This window comes from Myotis davidii, unplaced genomic scaffold (assembly GCF_000327345.1).
Source record: "Myotis davidii unplaced genomic scaffold, ASM32734v1 scaffold544, whole genome shotgun sequence".
NCBI lineage: Eukaryota > Metazoa > Chordata > Mammalia > Chiroptera > Vespertilionidae > Myotis > Myotis davidii.
This window is the reverse complement of record NW_006297018.1, coordinates 679,476-686,649: the sequence shown is the minus strand read 5'-3', so window position 1 is coordinate 686,649 and position 7,174 is coordinate 679,476. Positions and strand designations below refer to the sequence as shown.

General features: G+C 57.2%; 1 protein-coding gene across 1 annotated transcript in view; it reads left to right on the top strand.

Annotated features, from left to right (window-relative positions):
• The first annotated feature begins 2,173 nt into the window (after positions 1-2,173).
• GATA3 (GATA binding protein 3) overlaps positions 2,174-7,174 on the top strand; it is a 28,580-nt gene continuing 23,579 nt past the window's right edge. Inside the window, exon 1 of the mRNA XM_006772601.2 lies at positions 2,174-2,329. The gene's annotated coding sequence lies outside the window, so the exon portion shown is untranslated. The remainder of the gene's footprint in view (positions 2,330-7,174) is intronic.

Sequence of the window (7,174 nt, the reverse complement as noted above, 5' to 3'; positions counted from 1 at the left end):
GTGGACAGGGTGGCGAGGGGTGCGCGCGCGGGGTAACCGAGGGGGCCTGGAGAAGCCAGATCCGGAGCCTGTCCTGGGTTCCAGGGGGTTGGGATCCTGAGTCTATGGGCCGGGACCAGGGCTTTCCACTGGGGGGCGAGTCTGTGCGTGTGTATGTGTGTGTGGGGGAAGGATGCCAAAGGAGAGGGGGTGGGAGATTGGGACCCACAATACGGACCAGAGTGGGGAGGGGACTTTGGAGAAAGACACAAAGAGCCCACAGGCTTGGTGGACGGCGAGTTGGGTGGGTTATAGCTAACACCAAGGCTGAGGAGACTCCTCCAGGAGCCCGCAGTCCTGGTCCCCAAGAGGCAGTGCGCGGGTAGAATCGAGGGGGACTCAGGACCCTAAAAGGGCTCCGGAGTCCCCGCCACCCTCTTCTCGCCACCGGCCACGGCCTGACCCTTCGCAGCCTCCCTGGCACAGTCCACACAGCTCCGTGGGATGCGCCAGGGCAACAAGTTGGTGAAAGCTTGTCTACAGAGTGACCTTGCCCCCCTGAGTCCTCAAAACGCGCAGCCCTGCCGCACCCTGGCGGCAGAGAATTTGGCTCTTCCACTTGGTGGCGGAAGGAGGGCGCGAGAGGGCAGGAGGGGGAGGAGGGGCTGAACTTGTGACTGAGGTGGGCTTCGGGGTTCTCTCAACGGCAGGGAACCCCCCCCTCTTCTGGTCAGGTTGGCAAGAGAGAATCCCCTTTACCCCCACTCTCGGCTTAAACCCGGAATCCCGAGGGTCTGTGGGAGCCGAGGGCACAGACAGGTGGTGGTATGTCTGATTCCAGGGGCTTTGGGCGGCTGGAGGCTGCGGCCGCACTCCGGGACCTCCCTCCCACCCCGAACCTGGTGCCCCTGGCGCCCCTGGCCTGGGCATCGCTCTGTACCTGCTCTCCAGACACCTCGTTCCACGGAAAGTCTCACTCTCACGCCGCACTCCTTGACGCTCCCTAACTGCCCCTCCTTGGGTCACCGCCCCACCTCTGCCCCACTGGTTCTGACCTTGCTGACCAATGGCCTTGGCCGCCCCGCAGCCCTGCAGCCACCGCTGAACTCGCACCGTTAAGCTGGGCAATTCCTTCCTACCGCACTGGTTCCAGCACAAGAAACTTCGTGACTTCCTGGCCTGGCAATGGACACTTTTTGTTTTATTTCTCCCCAAAGATTTATTTATTTTTAAAGTCAGTCTCCATAGTCTTATTGTATAAATATTGTGAAGGCAAAACTCTACCTGTCAAAACAAATGGACCCTGACCTTTCTACCCCAATGTTTATGGAGTTTCATTTTACCCTTGCAGAAATTTATTCAGGACAGACCCCTCCATGGGTTATTTTGATCTTCCACCAGCAAAAGTAGGTATGATACAGGAGGGGAGGGCTTTGAAGGGGAGGGCTGGAGTTGCTGGGTGGGTGGGTCGACAAATGGGACCATTTTCCTTAGACATTTGATCTTCAGAGCAACTTCTGCTTCTTTCTCCTCATCTCATGCTCCTACAAGGGAAATTTCCCCTAGAAATATTTATGAAATGAATGGGGAGCCCTATAGAGTCTCCTCCCCAAACCTCTACTTCCTGGGTGCATGGATACCTCTGCCTCTGAGCTTTCCATGCCCACCACGAGGAGGGCCCAAAGTAGGGAGGCCCAGAGCCCGGTCACCCAGCATCCTGCTTTTCCTAACTTTTACTGGCCAGTGGTGGCTAAGGACAGATGTGGCTGGAGAGTGGTTGCATGTTTTGAGGTGTTAGCATAAACAGAAACAGGAGGAACAGTCAGAAAGGAGGGGGAAAGCCCTGTGGGGTACAGGCCCTGCTAATGCTGGCCACCAGTTGTATCCCTAGAAACTCCCACTGGGTTCCCACTTCTCCAAAATGGGAGAAAAACTCCACAAAAGCTTTTATATCTATGGTAGGTAATGACCCAGTCAACACTACCTATGACATTTACAATGTGAATTCCAACCCTGCCAAGTACAATGAGTGGGCTTTGTTGGCTCTAGGGGCTGATCACGTTTGAGGCTATCTTTCCCCATCCCCCCAACTCTGCCAGCTTCGTCCATCCCTTGTGTGCAGTTTGGAGGGAGGGAGGGAGGGAGGGGGTTCCTAGGAAGGATGCACATCACCCAGGTTTTACTTCTTGCTCGAAGCCTGCGTGAGATGCCGTAAGCAGCTGGAGCAGTGAGGACCCGCGGCGGCGACAACAGTGGCTAAGTCTGCCTGTCGTTTCTGCCTTCAAAGCTCTGGCAAGTCAGGAAATAATAAAAAACAGCTGGCCGGCAGGAGCAGGCGCGAGCTACCCAGGTCAGTGAATATCGCTATCTTCTCCCTCTAACTCTGCACTCGCTCCCCCGGCTCCCCCCTGCTCCACGCGGAGAGAATTAAAAGGGCTCCGAAGGGATAGCTGCCTCTGGGGAAAAGTGAAGTAAACCTCAGTCCTATTGTTCGTTCTGGTCACTGGAAATCTTGGGCTTTCTGCAATGACCTTGGGCGAGCATGGTGTGTGCATGTGTGTATGTCCTTGTTTGGAGAAAAGAGCTAATAGAACGAAGCTTGTGAAGAAAAACTATACCGAAAAATAAGAGCCGGCAGAAATGTCTGGGAAGGGCTGGGCACACATTTTCCATTTAGGCAGGGCAGAGCATTGGGGAAAAGAACCCATTTATGGAGGAGCAGCTCAGTCTTCTTTCAAGGTGGCTGCAGGGTCCCAGTGTCAATTTCATGTTTATTTCCCTCTGCTTACAAGTGTTTGTTTAGGCTCATTGTCTCTGCATATAATTAAAGAAGCAGCTGTGTGCTGTGAGATAAAAGTTGGAGCCCAGCTGTGTAGGCATCTGACATGGAGGTGGTGGTGGTGGGGGAATGGGAGGGGGGCTGATGGCTTGGAAGTACCTTTGCTTCCAGAAGCACCCTGAGGCAAGTAAGAAAACCGCTGCCTGGGAGAGAGGGTGCCCAGGGTTGTGAGGAGCAGGAGAGGAAGAGGAGACAAGTATTTTACTTTCTCCTGGGACATTGGACCAACAGATTCTGAATAGTCATTCCGTCAGAGGTTCCCAACCAAAACACATTAAATGCAAGGGAGGGTGAGTGCATGTAGGCAGGAGAGTTTCTTTTAGATGCCTTTGCCTCCTCTCAGATATGCAAGGGTGTGAGGAAACGGACACGGGGTAATTCTGTCCAGGGCAGAGAATGAAAATGACTCCAACCCGCAAGAACTCCCCTCCGTTTGGTTCCCATGTTTCCTAGTTCTTTTTTCCTCCTCTGTCAGGCACATCCACCCAGGGACGCTTGGATTGTGTATGAGAGATTACAAAATTTAAAGAGAAAATAATAATGTAGCATTTGCAGCGCTTCTATCCTTTTAGCAGCTCTGGCAGAAAAGGTGTGTGTGTGAGGGGCTGTTGGTCCTATGACAGGCTTGGGAAGGGAGTCCCAGTAAGGCTGGTAGAGTGGACTTGGGTGTCTGATGCTTGCAGGGCCCAAATGGCTGTTTGCGGGAGGGGGCTTATCGTTAAACCTTTTAAATGTTTGTGTAATTTTGAGGAAAGAAATTGTTTTCTGCCCATTTGAATCCTGGGCAAGGTAGGGTGTCCAGGTCAGACTGACCAAGATCCAGGTGGGGTTTGGGTCCCATGATCGATTCCCGCATGGGACCAAGCAGGAGGCTCAGCTTCCAGGTTCAGGCGGTGGCTCTGCAAGGCCTGGGGTTCCTGGCTTAAGGAGCCAGATGGATTCTAAGGGCATTGGTGAGAGGCACTGGGTACACAAGCCCAAGCACCTGTACCTGCAGGCCCACCCCTCTATTCTACACAAGAGCTCTTCCCTAGCCCTGGGGATTCTGGGTTGGGTTGTCTCTCCAGCCAAAAGCCCAGAGACAGTAGAAGCTACATTTCCTTTATTTGAGAATTCCACCCTGCCTTTTTCCAGACAATATGTGAGGTGGGGGTCATTGGGCGCGCAGTGAGGGCATGGGAGTGCATGCCCGAGTACTCTGGTGGAACTTCTTTGTTGGGATGCCCAGCAGCCCAGGGCCACACAGAGAGCCTGGGAAGAGGCAGGTAGGTATGTGGGAGCTGGATGGCTGAGAACCCATCTTCTGGAGGTTAAGGCAATTTGTGTCCCGGACAAGGTATGTGAGAAAAGATTCCAAAGAACAAACCCCAAACAAACCAGTGTTCTCCAGCAGGGGTTATCCTAACCATTGCTGGGCTGCACTGAGGTATTGCCTCATGTTCCACATCTGAGCCCGTTTGAAGGTAAATGTGCATTCTTTCCGCGGTGTCTTTGTGTGCCGACAAAGTATTCTTGATCATCTCTTTTTCTTAACGGTTGGAGTAACCGGAGAGAGGCTTAGCGACAGCCATGCCTGGACCAAGGCAGCCCCTGAGCTGGGGTCCGAACCTCCCTTTGCTTCTGGCCACTGGACAGAAGGGGCTGGAGGTGGTGACGGTCGGTTAGAAGGACCAGAAAGAAAAAAAACGTTGTCCAGGCGCTTGAGCGAGTCTCCCTGCATGTCTGTCGCTGCGGGTCTGCAGGCACAAGTGTGTGGTTGCTGTTTTGTTTTATATAACAAATTGCTTGGGTTCCACCAAGTGGCAGGCGGCGGAGAGTCCAGCGCCAGCCGGGGTCCTGGCGGGGAGAGGCAGTCGGCTAGGCGCATCCTTCAAGGGAAGAAAGGCGACGGGTTGCGCGCAGGATGGCGTCTTCCCACCTGAGCGGGGCGCATTCACAGGTTACCGTGGGTTCTCCAGCGGGTCCAGAGGAAGATGTGCTTTTAGAAGCTCGCCTCAACTGTCCCCTGATCTGAACGAAATTACCCTTCCCCATCTGTCCTCTCCCGGTGGTGAACTCCCCCATCCCTTGGAGCTCAGGGTCGGTTTTCCAGCAAAAATCACACCCCGGGTCTTCGGGCTCATTGAGAGAAGTGACAACGCAATAACCCCAAGAGAACGCGTCCTCCTGAGATGCCACCTGGAAGTGGCCGGAGGAGAGGCGGCAGGAAGCGAGCGTTTGGGACTCCGGCCTGGGACCGGGGTAGGGCAGGCACGGGTCTCGGACGTGGTGGCGGTGAGGCGGCGGGCGTCTAGCGGAGAGGCGGGAAGGCCACGGGGAGTGAAGCAGGTGCCCACCTGCAGGCCTCATCGCCTGGAAAATGGTGGGGCCAGGAGTTCCGTGAGTTAATCCCGCATGCTGACCACTTCCCTGGGAGTCCCGGTGGCTTCAGCCGAGTGGCCTGAGGACACCACAGGAGGAGGGTCTAGACTTGCGAGCCCCTTCCTAAGAGCCATCTGGGGGGCCGGATCAGCGGCCAGGGGCCCCGGAAGCACTGCGTGGACCTGCTGGAGCGCTCCCACCCTTTCCTTTTCTTTGTGGCTCCCTCCTGCCCCCACCCCCCCTCAGCCAGCCGCAGAGGCCAGGAGGAGGCAGGGCTGGGAGGTGCGCCCGTCCTCCGTCCTCCGAGGTGACTCGCATGCCTTTCCACTCACCCACGAGGGGAAATCTTTCTCTTTTACCCAACCCCCGGGGCTCCCCGCTGTGCCAGCCCCTCAGACCTCTGCATTGTCAAACTAAAACATAGAAATCCCCTGCTCTCTCCCTCCCTCCTCCCCCTTTCCGCTACACCCCTACCTGCCCCATTTTTATCTCGCTACAATCAGGGTTTTTCTCAACTCCGGAGAAGTGGCTCGGGGCTGACGGAGGGCCAGGATCCCTCCGAGCTGGAGGGCCCGGCCTGCGCTGGGGGCGGAGCGGGAGGGGGGCAATCTGAGTGCCTCTCTCCCTTTGACGCTCCAAAGCCACGACTCTCGCCGCTCCTCCTGGTCTGGGCGGGTTTCTTTCCGAATTGTAACCGGTGATAGATGAATAAACAAACAAACCAAGTAAATAAAACCACACACTGCGCCCAGAGTGCTGGCTCATTTCCCAGGACAGGTGGACCCCGGGCCTGGCGCGGGTGGGCGTGGGAGCCGGGAGGAGGGCTGCGCCCGCGGACCTCTTTTCGCCCCAGTTCCCACGGGTTTCCCTTTTGACGTTTCCACCTCCGGCACCTTCCCATCGCCGGAGTTTTGGGGTCCCCCTTTTCCTCTGCGTTGCCCAGGTCGCCGGCTCGCTGTTTCATTGGAAGCGAACAGCCTGCACGGCCCCCACACTGCCTGCTTCTTTCTCATCGCCCTGTGAGTTCGCTGCTCTGCGCTTCAGTTCATGCGGGAAAGAGAAGGGACTCGGGCGGGGACTGCAGATTTAACGTGTTTAGCCCGTGCGCCGGAGCGGCTCCCCCGTCGTGCCGCCCGCACAGCCGAGGCCAGGCAGTGGCGCCTTGGGCTGTGTCCCCAGCGTAACCCTCCGGTCCGGCAGCCGGCGAGCTGTTTGTACAGCTTTACCTGCGCTATTCTCGTATCCAGTAAAAACCTTCGCCCGGCCGCGGTAACCTAATACCAGGGCCCAGGAGGAGGAGGGGATGATGGGGTTGGCTCCGTAGAGCGGGAGGTGTGTACGCGCCAGAAGGGGGTTCTCTGCTTTGTCCCTTCTCCCAGCGGAGAATGAAATTGGGACGGTTCGCGGGATCGAGGTGGGGGACCTCGGGATGAGGAGGGAGGAGGCCGGCGTCCGCGTCCCTGTCTGTTCTGCTTTTCACTCTCCCCCAGGCATCGGGGACCCGCGCGTAGCCGCAGCTCAGACGCTGGCCGCCAGCAGGCGCGGAGGTCCCGGGGCGCCCCGCGGGGCTAGCGAGGCCCAGCCAGGGCATTCCAGGACGAGGACCTGGTGTCTCTCTCCCCGCTTTAACTTACCCCATTGGGATTCCCACACCTAAGACAAAACCCGAAAGGAAGGGCGCCGACACTTCGGCAGACCTCTCCTCCCAGGCCCGGCTCCTCTCTTCCGGAGCGCCGGGGTCTCGGCTGCAGCCGGCGGAGGGAATCGGATTTAAACGCTTCTTGGCGGTTATTGTCTCTCGCTAATTGCTCTAACAATGGCCACTATTACAGGGCAGATACCCAATTAAATGTCCCGCGGGGCTGCGCTGGGCTCCCCGCGGCGACAGCGGGTGCGGGGCCCGGCGCCGGCCTCGGCACCTCTGGCCTCCACTTCCTCTCAGACGCACAGCGACCGCGGCCCGTTCACACCGTTTTTATTGACCGAGCGCAGGCA